This window comes from Macrosteles quadrilineatus, unplaced genomic scaffold, assembly GCF_028750875.1.
Source record: "Macrosteles quadrilineatus isolate MER2022 unplaced genomic scaffold, UCM_ALF_1.0 Scaffold_1__1_contigs__length_201487025, whole genome shotgun sequence".
In the NCBI taxonomy this organism is placed as follows: Eukaryota; Metazoa; Arthropoda; class Insecta; order Hemiptera; family Cicadellidae; genus Macrosteles; species Macrosteles quadrilineatus.
The window spans coordinates 54080737-54096779 of NW_026542594.1; the positions used below are offsets into that span (position 1 = coordinate 54080737).

The following is a 16043-nucleotide window of genomic DNA, read 5'->3' on the forward strand; positions in this document are numbered from 1 at the left end:
AAATTAAAGGTCTTGACCCCAGGGACTCGGGAAAAATAACAGAATTCCCATAAATTTACCAGAAAACGAGATATAACGTAAAATGTCCACCATAAGAAATGCATGGGGACTGAAAAACGTCTGCATTCTATCAGCTGTTACTTATTTATTTGCAATGTTTACATTTATTCCGAAAGTCAATGTTGGTAAATAATGTTTCAAAATGAGTTGTGTTTAATTTTTTTGTTTTCCGTGGGGAAGACCTGCAAGACGTGGAAGAGTGTCCAGGAATTCAACTGACTTAAGAAATGCAAAAGAGAACGTCATGTAGGGCCTAACTGTGAAAGAAATCCAGAAGCTGTTTTACAACCAGTCTTTAGAAGAACGCTGGAAAATTAGTTGAGTTGTTTCTCACAATCTAGGTCCTCTTAAAGCACTTGCATGCATTGTGGCGCATTTCACTTCGCATAGGAGGCCACAAATGGACATTTCAACGCATGTTGCCACAATGGACATGCCACAACCACAAGTAAATGACGAACTAACTGTTTTTACACTATTCGAACTTCATAAAAAACGTAAGGCAATACAACAGTGCAATGGCTATTGCGTCGCTTTCCGCTACACAAAAAGAGATTCCGGGAAATGGGCCTTACTGTCTTAAAATTCAGGGACAAATTCATAGATATATTTCTGACTTACCACCACCAAATGGGGAGTTGCCTCCAAATAATTAATAATAATTTTAACCTTTACATTTGGTTCTCAAAATGGAAACTATAACAGAATTCGTAAGATTACAAAACAAATCTTCAATTTTAAACTAGAAAAGATGTGCAATTTTTGGCTGTATGATTTCGGCTCTGATTCGTCGCTCTCCGGGCTCAGGCCAACCGTGTACACGTTTCCATTTGTAATATGTTGTGTTGTTGATTTAATCATTATTTTACAATTGTTGGCTATTTCATTGACACATTAGAAGTAACTAATATACGACTCCAACGGAAGTAAAACCAATATATAAAACAAGAAACACTGTTAATTTTAAGTAACATAAAATTGATGATTTTAGAAACATATTTAGAATATTTGCCTTTTTAATTGTGGTTTTTTGATTGTAGTCTAAATTAGGGGCTATGGCCCCTACAGGCCGCTAGTACTAAATAAATAACAAATGGCATTATTTACAAACACCTTTATATCTGCAATCAGATTGTTAATCTTTATTTTGAAATGTTTGTTTGTATAAAGAATCTCTTGGGAGCATAACCTGTACTTCAACCTCTGCTCTTCGAACTGTCGAATTTAAGTATTTACAGCTGACTTGAATTATTTGATATATTTACGTTCTTTCAAAATGTAAACATGGAAGATTTGGAAGCCTATTGGGCGTAGCCCAAGGTAAATATGAAAATTAAATGATATAATATTGCATAGTCATCCATTTGTGATCTATGTTTAAAATTTCAAGTCTCTAGCTCATCGGGAACTTTGTTTGAAATTTATATGAAAGTTTGTAGGAAAGCGACTAGCGAGCTAATAAAAAAAAGCCCATGGGGCATAGGCCAAGGGAAATATGAAAATTAAATTATAAATATTGCATTTTCATCCATTTGTGAGCTATGTTTCAAGTTTCAAGTCTCTAGGTCATCGGAAAGTATCAAAATTTGCAGGAAAGCGAGTTAATAAAAACAAGCCCATGGGGCGTAGCCTAAGGGAAATATTAAAATTAAATTATATAATATAGCATTGTCGTCCATTTGTGAGCTATGTTTCAAGTTTCAAGTCTCTAGCTCATCAGGAACTTAGTTTTAAATTGATTGCAAAATTTGTACTGGACAAGAAAGCGAGCTAATAAAAACGTTTTAAAAATTAACCTTATATAACTCAGGATAAGGGCCTAGGTTGATACGGCAATGATGATAGAATCTTAATTATTTCCTATATCCGCGAATGATTTATTTTACACTGAATTATTCCCTGTAAAGTATTATTACAGCATTTCACAAATATTAAAACAGACTCAGTATAATATGGTATTTACTCAGGGGGAGGTATAGATGAGCTTACGATGACAGCTGTAGGCTTCTCATAAGCTGAGGGAACACCATTACCGTAACAATACGGTTAGTAGCCAACGGCCTCGGTGGTCTAGTGGTTAGCATGCCGGGCTGGTTTGCTGAGAGTTCCAGGTTCGAATCTCGCTGCTGGCACTAACTTTTTGACTAAGATTTTTTCATTACCAGAAAGTTTGGTTGGTTTGGTTCGGTTTAAGACAGTTTAATTTTACTGTATTATTAAGTCATTATAAAATTTTAATTGAGCAATTTCTAGTTTTATTTAATGAGCAGAATTATTTGTTCTATTAATAAACTTTTTTTATATTATTTCATTATCAGCAAGTTTGGTTAGTTCGTTTAGGTTATGATAGTAATTTTATAACACAAAAAATTATAAAATTGAATTTGAGGCATTTATAATTTTATTTTATGAACAGAACTATTTTTGCGATTAGTAAACCTTCATTGCCAAAATGCTCTCTACTACAGCGCTGTTCACGGAGGAATTTTGAACTAATGCCTCAATCGTACCTCCCCTAAGTCAGACCCGTATGCACAATATAAACTGATCATAAACATAAACAAATAAAGTAACTGAAAGAATTCTATACTAATGAAATAACATTAACATATGGTTTGACAGCTTCTTTTAAGTAATGTTAAATAATGTTTATATTCGGGCTAGTGACATAGTTATTTTATTTATAATACTACCCCTCTCTGTTCTAATATTCGTGCAGTATTTAATATGTTTGAACTACCTGTGTAGAATTGTGAAAAATTAATTTCACAGTTAATTCTCCATGTTTACATTTTTAAACTTTGTAGGTTTGTTCTTTGTTACCATATTAACAGCTATAATAATATAGAATATTAATAGCTCAGTATAAAATAAATATATTTACCAAGTTTGATTAAAATATATCCATAACCAAGCAAACCACAACAGTTTACATATTCTTCATCCATAGATAGCTTACAATTCATTAATTTAATGATATACTAAAGATACATTTAAATGTTCGTAAGTGTGTAAATATTAAAAAATACATAGAACTCTTGGTTAAAAATGTATTTAAAATATATGGGCGACAAAGTGTCACTTAGGTGTATCGTAATAAACAGGGGATAAACAAAGGATATACGACGTTTAAAACTACCAAGATTGGATATTGGAACATAGCAAAGCACCTCAATGTAAATATGTTTTCACCACGAAGGGTGAGAAATACCTGACGGCGCGGTGGCGTCTGTAATTAACTGTCAATCAGAGTAATTATATCAAACTTTGATTGGCACAGCTCTCCTCAACGCAACAACCATCAGCCCCACATAAATGTCGCTGCGGGTGGTACCTGTGGTACCTGCCCCAATTAATGTACTTATCCACGATTAGATTAAAAATAGTGTGCAGAAGTTTCGCATAACACTCTACGATATTACAAACACTAGCAGCTATACCCGTTCCTTGCAACGGGGTGAGTATTCAAAAGAGACAATGTTGGTTATTTGAAAATGCCTTAGAAATGGTTCCACAACTATCAATTAAATTTAGAAACGAAATTTAACTGTATTACTTAACTCATACTGTGAACACTTATTTAGGCAAACCTAGGATAATAAATCAAAGATAGATTATAAGTTGTAATGAAATAACATGTTGAATTGTTTATAATGTAAACGAAAAGCTATCACAATAGTTCCAAACCTGCCAATTAACAGTGTAATTTTCATAATCAGGCAAATGTAAATTCGCTTAGTCTGCAGGTTTGCTGCGGCAGGGTGTCTTATTATGGTTTAAACTAAGAGCAGGATAAGAGCCTAGGTTGATATGGCAATAATTATAGAATCTAAAAATTATTTCCTACATCCATGAATAATTTCTTTTACAATGACTTATTCCCTGTAAAATATTATTACAGCATTTAACAAATATCAGAACAGACTCAGTATAGATAATAAATATAAACAAATGGCGTAACTGAAAAATCCTATATTAATGACATTAACATATGGTTTGAAAGTTCTATGTAATGTTAAATGATGTTTACAGTTGGGCAAATGACATAATTTATTATGTTTATGATCTTGTATTAATTCATAATAGCTCTTTCTATTCAAAGCGCACAGTAGCTGTGTGGAATTGTAAAATCAAAATTCATTTTGCAGTTCTGCTTGTTTACATTTAAATTTAGTGGGTTTGTTCTTTGTTACCATGGAGACCAATCAATACTTACTTTTAAAACTATTACCACAGAACTTTGAAAGCCCGCGGGTCAGAGTCCTATTTTAGGTCAATATCGAAGGGGGAAATAGTTCTATAAATGTATCCTCGGAGCGGTAGCTTAATTTTTGTACAATTTAAGCCCAGTCGGTTCAGTAATTTTGAAGGGAGTATGTTTTATCTATGGTTTAGCTCACACCACCTCTTCTTTATAATAGTACAGATAGATGGATAGATAATCATATTATGTAAATGCAAACGGCACTTTAATTTGAACTTATTTTGAGTTTTATTTTGTTCATTTAATTGTAACACTCGTGTAATATGGAATACATAAAAATGCTGTATTAGTAGCTCAAGCAATGCGTCAGGATTACACAGTTAAGAGTACTCTTCAGCAGAGCCAATTGCGCGTGCTTATGTCAGAGGAACAAAGTCTAACGAAAATTCAAGGAAAGGAGATTCACGTCAAGTTGCGGCATAATCCTTTGTTGGAATGTTTAGTAGCCCTATTCCGGGACAGCACCGCCAGTGCGGTGCGACGCAATAAGATATAACCAATATTTGATATTGAATAAAACATGAAGGAATCTCACGGGTCCTCAGGCTTGGATTACCGATAGTCTTCAAACAGCGCATATTTCCGAACGAGCAAATATCATACACTTACATGGATAAAATCCTTTCATGCCAGGAATTCGACATTATTCACATTACGTATGACACCATTGGGATTTTTAAGGGTTTTTGGGAAGGCCTACTTTTATTCAATATGGCATCATTATTGATAATTCAATGAATGAAAAATGGTATCTAGGACCAAAATTGTTTTCACTCGAGCCCAACCCACAAATCTTCAGATATTATGTGAGCGATATATTTTATGTTATCCGGCAAACGTGGATGATTAGATAATTTATTTTCAAACATGACTGTTAAAAAAAAGTAATCGTAGTAAGATATATCTTTTTAGAGAATTTAAGCATTGCAAATAAAAAATCTTTCACCTATGATTTTTCATTACAGTATTTGAGAAATATTTTATTTTACTAAAAAACTAAATATTAAATGATACTATTGTTACATCAACACAATGTATGAGCACGAGCCACTGGCGTACCAATCATAGGGTGTGAGCTTATCTATTTTATAAATGAATAATATGTCCATGTGTCTAACATTTTCAACTACTACGGAATATATAGATGTGTACAAATGTATAACCCTTCTATGGGAGAAGCCTACATTGTTATGTATTGGCTGTGTGTCAGTTTGGAAGCTTGAGCATTATCAGAGAGGTATGGATAAGAATTATTAATGACAAGCTTTTAGTTACGGGTATAACAGGCCAAGTAATCCTCTTGATTCACTCGTGGTGTTTGAGTTGTTTGAATAGCATATTCTATCAAACCAAGCCTTATAGTGAAAACCATACTTTGATCATTTCACGGACATTTTCCGGTTGTGTCATTAATCGATACGTAGTGTTTCAGTAAACAAAAGTAGTTTAAATTCCCTAAAACATTGTATACATGTTTTTCCTGATGTATTTATTAGATGCGATGCTAAATTAGTGTCGAATTAGTGTCGATTATTTTTACAGCCTAGTATTACAACGTATTTAACACAAATAAACTGCATACTCAGATTAAGATAGTATACAGTTGGGCCTTAGGAAGCCAGCATTGGTCCATACAAAATATAAATAAATTTAATGTGAATTTTTATAAAAAAAAAAAAACTGTAAAATGGAATTGAAGTGGTTATTATGTACGTTGTAATCGAAATCTAAGTCCAATAAAACATTTTGCACCCAGCTAATAGCCGGGGGTCTATGCGTGTTAATACTTTCTTATTAAATGGCGACCATACAAAGTAGGTATTTTAAGCCAAGTATGAATGGAGATGAGTGTAGGATGAGTGGCGCGATCTTGTAGTCTTGTTAGTGAATAAGGCCGACATTCCTTAGACACAGCTGTTAATTAAGAGCCCATACAGCTAATGGCAACTAAGGGATTAACAGTTTATAGTGGAATGCGAACCACATTTTTACCTTGGTTCTTGTTGCTTAAACTCAAAACTTGTCCAAATTTTTATATTTTGTCAATTTCTTAGTACAAGGCGCTGAAGAATATAAATTAGAAAAAATATCAGGCCAGGGAAACAAAAACCGTCTGAACTTAACAAGCGGAGGATAATACACGCCAATCTATCTACTCGGCCAACTACATAAAAACGGGGACCAGGCTTGCTTAGACACAACGGGAGTACGGGGGGGGGGGGGGAGTTAGATACATCGATGGACACAACTTGTGAAGTGAATGTATAGACAACAATATGATAAAGTATGAGAAAAATAGCTTAAATTTACATTCTAAAATGTATGATTAATGGTTTCTAAATTTGTATCTCTAAAGTGGTACTCCAACACATCAAGCCACTTGAAACTTTACTAAACCGCGGTGGATGTTTTGTGATGGTGTTAACTACGAGTACGGCCCTTTTAATAAAAAATTACGCCATTGTTAAATATTGTTATTTTTAATTTAACGTAACAATCTACTTATCTATCTATCTACTTATTATTATACTGGACCGATTTTATTTATTAATGGGTCGTTAGAAAGCTTAATAAAAAACATGTTTTCCATAAGAAATTGATTGAAAACTGTGATTTTTAAAATGTTCTATTTGGATGCCCTTTTAAGAATTTCTAAGAAGTGCATGGTTTTAATTTGTATGAAATGTTTTGTTTTTCTCTTTCAGAAATCACCTTCCACTTTGATCAATTACCTCACAATTAAAAAGTTATTTGCAAAAAAGCTAAGTAAACTCCAAATTTATAGTACTGTAGTAAGAAAATACTGAGTTAGTGATATTTTTGTTAAACTTTGTACAGCTATATATAGACTTATACAGGACCGATTTTGTTAATTAATGGGTCATTGGAAAGCCTAACTCATATAGATTTGCAAATTATTATAAAAGTGTGATTTTATTAAATGTCTGTGGTGAAAAAGTAAAAATAACGTAAACACATTTAAAATGTGCTTTTTCAAGTTTCTGTTTTAAAGTTTTAATTTGTATTCAACTTTTGGCTTAGGTATTTCCAAGAAGAATATAGTAGTAGTTTGTAGGAAATTGTATTCTCTTTCAAAATATTATATCCACTTTGGTCGATTTTCCAACAAGTTATTGGCATATAAGCCAAGCAATTCATAATTTATAGCTGTCAGGAAATACTGAATTAAAGATATTTTTGTCAAACTTTGTACGACTAACTAAATCTAGAATTCTACTTGACTGATTTATTTGATCAAAGGGCCGTCGAAAAGCCTAATTTGTGTAGATTTGCTAATAATTAAAAAAATTGCTTTATTTAATATTTGAGGTAATAAAAAACAAAAAAAACCGAGAATACATTAACTGTTTTTTAAGTTGCTATTTCCAATTTTCTATTTGTAGCCAACTTAAGGCAGCCTTTATATATTGGATATTTTCAAGAAATGCATGATAGTAATTTGTAGGAAATTTTATTTTCTTTCAGAAATCACCTTCCACTTTGGTTTATTTCCTCACCATTTATAAGTTATTTGCAAAAAAGCTAAGCCACCTCCAAATTTATAGTGGTGAGAAAATACCGAATTAGAGATATTGTTGTTAAACATATTTTAAAAAAGATGTTTTTATATGTTTAGTTGTCAGCATTTGTGCAACTAAATTTACAGTTCTACTGGACCTATTTTATTAATTAATGGGTGGTTGGAAAGTTTATTTCATGTCGATTAACAAATAATTAGTTAGTTAGTTTTTGTTATGATTTATGGTGAAATTTAAAAAAAAAACATGTTTTCCATAAGAAATAAATTAAAAACTGTTCTTTTCACATATTTTTTATTTGGAGGCAACTTATAGGACTGCCTATTTTGGATATTTTCAAGACATGCTTAGTACTAATTTCTAGACAATTATATTCTCTTGCAGGATATCACATTCCACTTTGCTCGATTTCCCCAACATTTAAAAGTTATTTGCAAAATAGCTAAGTAGCCTCCTAATCTATAGTGGGGAGACAAAACCGAGATACTTTGTGTTAAACACTTTGTACAACTAAATCTACAGTTCTACTGGATCGAGTGTGTCAATGAATGGGTTGATAAAAACCCTAATTCGTGTAGATCTGCGAATTTTATGAGTGAATTTTATAATGATTGTTTTATTATTTCATTTTTTCACATTTGTAATGGAAAATAAAAGAAACAAGAATATGTTAAAACGGCTTTATTGAAGTTTCTATTTCCAAGTTTCTATTTGTAGCCAACTTTTTAAAGCTGCCTTTATTAAGTATTTTCATAAATGCATAGTAATAATTTTTAGGAAATTTTATTCTCTTTCTGAATATCACTTTTTACTTTGGTAGATTTTCTTACAAAAGTTATTTGCAAAAAGGCTAAGAAACCTCCGAACTTATAGTTGTTAAAATACTGAATTAGAGTTATTTTTGTTAAACTTTGTAGAATTAAATCAACAGTTCCATTTGACAGATTTTATTAAATAATTGGCCAATGGAAAGCTTCATTCATGTGGATTTGCAAATAATTAGATTTTTGTTGGCAGTTCTAACTGCATTAAACACGTTTTTAAGCTAGAAATAAACTATTTACAACATTTGAAGAAAATCGTAGAAGCCGTTTTCGAGATCTGTGTGCAAGCAAGCAAGCATACATATATACAAACATAAAAGCAAATATTGCTCACATTTGAGTATAGGATTATGAAAGTTTTTTTTTTTTTTTAGATTTATGGCTGTAATGGGTTTGGCAGTATGCATCATCTAATCATGAACACGTGTTGATAATTTAACAGGTGATATTTTATTGTTGTATTGTTATTTCATTAATTTTTCGTCGCTTGCATGTTGTTGTTCACAATTTCCATTTGTAGTTAAAATGTGTTCCTTATGCTATCTGTGTGTTTCTTAGTGAGCAAAGTGGTACATGGATTTCATAACTGTTATTTTTCTAAAACCTGTTTTGTTTTAACACAACGGGCTCTGTTGCTAGATATGTAATATATATTGTTCTGCGTGACATTTCACGGGAAAATATACATTTATTTTGATAACTTGACTGCAGAGAGAATAGCAAAATATTAAACTCTAATATACCTGTTATAACACCTCTGTTATTCCATTATGGGTATAAAGTACACTACAAATATTATAGACTATTGTGCATTAGGCCACTGTGAAAGGCCTTTAGAAAATAAATTTCAATTACTAGTTTAACAAGCATATCAATAAACTCAACAAATATATAGCGAACAAATCCTAGTGCGATAACGTTATAAATAAATGAATAAAATGTGTATATGTCTCATTTTCAACTCCTATGGATATACAGTGTGTTACAAAAGTCCGGGAACGGCTAATATTGTTTTAACCAACATAGATACAAAAGGTGGTACAGTTTTGTACCTAGATATTTATCGCAATTATATTTTCCTCTCTTCTAGGGGGGTGGCCCACAAAGAAGGAGTAAGAAGAAAATCTTTAACGTACAAAAAAAAAAGGCTGCCTTAAGTTGGCTACAAATAGAAAATTGGAAATAGCAACTTAAAAAACAGTTAATGTATTCTCGGTTTTTTTTGTTTTTTATTACCTCAAATATTAAATAAAGCAATTTTTTTAATTATTAGCAAATCTACACAAATTAGGCTTTTCGACGGCCCTTTGATCAAATAAATCAGTCAAGTAGAATTCTAGATTTAGTTAGTCGTACAAAGTTTGACAAAAATATCTTTAATTCAGTATTTCCTGACAGCTATAAATTATGAATTGCTTGGCTTATATGCCAATAACTTGTTGGAAAATCGACCAAAGTGGATATAATATTTTGAAAGAGAATACAATTTCCTACAAACTACTACTATATTCTTCTTGGAAATACCTAAGCCAAAAGTTGAATACAAATTAAAACTTTAAAACAGAAACTTGAAAAAGCACATTTTAAATGTGTTTACGTTATTTTTACTTTTTCACCACAGACATTTAATAAAATCACACTTTTATAATAATTTGCAAATCTATATGAGTTAGGCTTTCCAATGACCCATTAATTAACAAAATCGGTCCTGTATAAGTCTATATATAGCTGTACAAAGTTTAACAAAAATATCACTAACTCAGTATTTTCTTACTACAGTACTATAAATTTGGAGTTTACTTAGCTTTTTTGCAAATAACTTTTTAACTGTGAGGTAATTGATCAAAGTGGAAGGTGATTTCTGAAAGAGAAAAACAAAACATTTCATACAAATTAAAACCATGCACTTCTTAGAAATTCTTAAAAGGGCATCCAAATAAAACATTTAAAAACCACAGTTTTCAAAAAGTTTCTTATGGAAAACATGTTTTTTATTAAGCTTTCCAACGACCCATTAATTAATAAAATCGGCCCAGTATAAGTCTAGATCTAGTTGTGCAAAATTAAAACTGAATTATATATAATAAGTAGATTGTTACGTTAAATTAAAAATAACAATATTTTACAATGACGTAATTTTTTATTAAAAGGGCCGTACTCGTAGTTAACACCATCACAAAACATCCACCGCGGTTTAGTAAAGTTTCAAGTTGCTTGATGTGTTGGAGTACCACTTTAGAGATACAAATTTAGAAACCATTAATCATACATTTTAGAATGTAAATTGAAGCTATTTTTCTCATACTTTATCATATTGTTGTCTATAACCCACCACATTACTGTCATTAAAATAACTCCAATAATACTAATGCAAAAATGTAATCCACGGAAGCTGTGCAACGTTACCAGACAGACGATTAAAAAAATTACACCAAAATTGATTGAAGCAAAAATTATCAGTTGTAAGTTTAAATGAGAAATAGTCTTAATCCCAAGAATACTGATTATTTCATCCGAATTACCCTCTGAATTTAAGCAACTACAATTTCCTTGTGTGTTGCTTTAGCAATCACCTTTATAAAGCACTAGGGCAATCCCTGACTATCGTCGGTTAAAATTTAGAAAATTCATGCTTTTACACGGACAGCTGTATGTTGCGTGCTCACGTGGTGGTAGGTATGCCTAAAAAATTATATATAAGTTTTATATGTTTATCTTTATATATATATATATATTTATTCACCTAATGAAAAAACAAAAAACATTGTTATGCACTTGCAATTAAGTAAAATATTCTATTGTTATTTTTGGTATACACTTTTATTATTCATAGTAAAGAACAAATTGCCATTTAAAATAATAGTTGTTAAGCGCAGTAACGCGCACCAGGGTAACTGCTAGTAGTTAATAAAAATCCCTCATATTATTATTCCTTGATAGAAAACTGAGAAATTAGCTTTTCTGAATCTAAAAACCTTAAGTTACCGTGATATATGTCAGCACTAAAATGAACGTCCGAAGAGAGCAAACTAAGCTTAAAGCGACATAACAGAAGCGAATGCTGACGTTTAGAGCCGGCCCACGCACAATTTTTGCACGAACACGGAGTGAAACAAAGCAAGGCAAGGCAATAAGCGACACTCACACAGTTGGACTGTTTTGTCACAAAACTACGATTCCCGGGGGGTAGTTCAATTTACGAAGCCGGCTCTTGATATGGGCTTATCCAAACTCCGCGCGGTGGTCAAAAATCTGTCAACCTACCGTCCAACTCCGCGCGATGGTCACTTCGGGTCCCTTGCGGCACATGTCCAACTCCGCGCGGTGGTCAATTTTGGCTCTCACAGCCCTGACGGCTGTGAGTTTGTATTTGAAGTTTGAAATTGTTATAGATGTACATAATTTAGAACTGTACGAAACCACAGTAACTAATAAAATTAAGTTAATTAGTACAAAATAGAATACTGATATTTGATTTGAATTTACCTATCATTAACCTAATCAAACCTAACCAAACCTAACCAAACCTAATCTGTTACATGAATAAAGTAGTTATGAACAAATAAAAGTGTAAAATTACTTTGGGGGACAAACGGTATGTATATAGAATATTTTATATTAAACACATCATATCTCATACGAAAGCACAACAAGGTAGCGTATAGATTAGATGTGGCCACTGCGCGGAGTTAGACTATACACTAAAAGCGACCACCACGCGGAGTTGGACTGGACCCTTTGGGGGCCACAAATTTTTTCCTCGACTTAAATTTGACCACCGCGCGGAATTAGGCTATCCCCCTTGATATTTAGTTGGTTGATATCACAAGTAAATAACATTTTTAATTAAATACCCAACTAGCGTCAAGTGATTACCCAATACACGAACCTTTATGAACAACGTTCATAATATGCATGAGCTAGTGACGGGCTCTAGCTACTTTAAAAATTACATTTTCAGATCAACAGTACAGATCAAGAATACAGTTGTGCTGTGTGTGGATTCATAGATATTCAAAACTATTAACTTATTCAGAACCGATAATACAGGAGTATAGGGTTAACACGGTTCGCCACTGTGCAGTACTGTGATTTCAGAGCAACGAGTTTGGTGCAAAATATAAAGTAATCATTGAACACGTTGTGGATGTAGTAAAAATATAGTATTGAACCTCACGACTGAACACAACTTAGAAACAGTATTCTTGGAGTGTGTGAGAAATTGATAACAGAGCCGGATTACAAAAAAAGTATACCAAGTAAAGACCAAATAAACCACAAGGTTTGTTTAAAGTAGAGACTACTTGTTAAAAAGTTAAATATAAAAAATGGGGCTTTGTTTTATTTTTACAAATATTGCTAAAAATCTTCCACAAAATATAAAACACTAAATAAAGTTGGAAAAGTTGTTATAATTATTTCCAATGAAATGTTCGAGATAAAAATACATCTTGTAAACAGTTTAAAATAATTTGTCTTCAACCACCAGTCGATGTTCGACGAAGAAAACGTCTCTAATGTACACTCCATTATGTTTTACATCAGCTAACCACTTTGCGCGTCTCGGGCCCTGAGAGACCAAACCCATTATCTTGATAACAGACTCGACAAAGCTCCATGTCGTCTTATACCTACCCCCTACCCTTGTGCTATTCTACCACTACCAACCACAAATTTATAACAGACTCGACGGTGCTCCGTATCGTCTTATACTTACCCCCTACTCTTGTGCTATTCTACCACTACCAACCACAAATTTATAACAGACTCGACGGTGCTCCGTATCGTCTTACACTTACCCCCTACCCTTGTGCTATTCTACCACTACCAACCACAAATTTATAACAGACTCGACGGTGCTCCGTATCGTCTTACACTTCCCCCTACCCTTGTGCTATTCTACCACTACCAACCACAAATTTATAACAGACTCGACGGTGCTCCGTATCGTCTTACACTTACCCCTACCCTTGTGCTATTCTACCACTACCAACCACAAATTTATAACAGACTCGACGGTGCTCCGTATCGTCTTACACTTACCCCCTACCCTTGTGCTATTCTACCACTACCAACCACAAATTTATAACAGACTCGACGGTGCTCCGTATCGTCTTACACTTACCCCCTACTCTTGTGCTATTCTACCACCACCAACCACAACTTTATAACAAACTCGACGGTGCTTCGTATCGTCTTATACGTACCCCCTACTCTCCACTATTCTACTACTACCAACCACAACTTTATAACAGACTCGACGGTGCTTCGTATCGTCTTATACGTACCCCCTACTCTCCACTATTCTACCACTACCAACCACAACTTTATAACAAACTCGAAGGTGCTTCGTATCGTCTTATACGTACCCCCTACTCTCCACTATTCTACTACTACCAACCACAACTTTATAACAGACTCGACGGTGCTCCGTATCGTCTTACACCTACAAAAAAACGTGCTATTCTACCACTACCAACCACAAATTTATAACAGACTCGACGGTGCTCCGTATCGTCTTACACTTCCCCCTACCCTTGTGCTATTCTACCACTACCAACCACAAATTTATAACAGACTCGACGGTGCTCCGTATCGTCTTACACTTACCCCCTACCCTTGTGCTATTCTACCACTACCAACCACAAATTTATAACAGACTCGACGGTGCTCCATATCGTCTTACACTTACCCCCTACCCTTGTGCTATTCTACCACTACCAACCACAACTTTATAACAAACTCGACGGTGCTCCGTATCGTCTTATACTTACCCCCTACTCTCCACTATTCTACCACTACCAACCACAACTTTATAACAAACTCGACGGTGCTCCGTATCGTCTTACACTTACCCCCTACTCTTCGCTATTCTACCACTACCAACCACAAATTTATAACAACCTCGACGGTGCTCCGTATCGTCTTATACTTACCCCCTACTCTCCACTATTCTACCACTACCAACCACAACTTTATAACTAACTCGACGGTGCTCCGTATCGTCTTACACTTACCCCCTACTCTTCGCTATTCTACCACTACCAACCACAACTTTATAACAAACTCGACGGTGCTCCGTATCGTCTTATACTTACCCCCTACTCTCCACTATTCTACCACTACCAACCACAGCTTTATAACAAACTCGACGGTGCTCCGTATCGTCTTACACTTACCCCCTACTCTTCGCTATTCTACCACTACCAACCACAACTTTATAACAAACTCGACGGTGCTCCGTATCGTCTTATACTTACCCCCTACTCTCCACTATTCTACCACTACCAACCACAACTTTATAACAAACTCGACGGTGCTCCGTATCGTCTTACACTTACCCCCTACTCTTCGCTATTCTACCACTACCAACCACAACTTTATAACAAACTCGACGGTGCTCCGTATCGTCTTACACTTACCCCCTACCCTTGTGCTACTCTACCACTACCAACCACATATTTATAACAGACTCGACGGTGCTCCGTATCGTCTTATACTTACCCCCTACCCTTATGCTATTCTACCACTACCAACCACAACTTTATAACAAACTCGACGGTGCTCCGTATCGTCTTATACTTACCCCCTACCCTTGTGCTACTCTACCACTACCAACCACATATTTATAACAGACTCGACGGTGCTCCGTATCGTCTTACACTTACCCCCTACTCTTCGCTATTCTACCACTACCAACCACAACTTTATAACAAACTCGACGGTGCTCCGTATCGTCTTACACTTACCCCCTACCCTTGTGCTACTCTACCACTACCAACCACATATTTATAACAGACTCGACGGTGCTCCGTATCGTCTTACACTTACCCCCTACCCTTGTGCTATTCTACCACCACCAACCACAACTTTATAACAAACTCGACGGTGCTCCGTATCGTCTTATACTTACCCACTACCCTTGTGCTACTCTACCACTACCAACCACATATTTATAACAGACTCGACGGTGCTCCGTATCGTCTTACACTTACCCCCTACTCTTCGCTATTCTACCACTACCAACCACAACTTTATAACAAACTCGACGGTGCTTCGTATCGTCTTATACGTACCCCCTACTCTCCACTATTCTACTACTACCAACCACAACTTTATAACAGACTCGACGGTGCTCCGTATCGTCTTACACCTACAAAAAAACGTGCTATTCTACCACTACCAACCACAAATTAATAACAGACTCGACGGTGCTCCGTATCGTCTTACACTTACCCCCTACTCTTGTGCTATTCTACCACCACCAACCACAACTTTATAACAAACTCGACGGTGCTTCGTATCGTCTTATACGTACCCCCTACTCTCCACTATTCTACTACTACCAACCACAAC

The 16043-nt window shown here is 34.5% G+C and overlaps 1 protein-coding gene across 1 annotated transcript in view; it reads right to left on the reverse strand.

Annotated features, from left to right (window-relative positions):
- LOC128983094 (translational regulator orb2) overlaps nucleotides 1-16043 on the reverse strand; it is a 734652-nt gene that overhangs the window by 464625 nt on the left and 253984 nt on the right. The window lies entirely within an intron of this gene.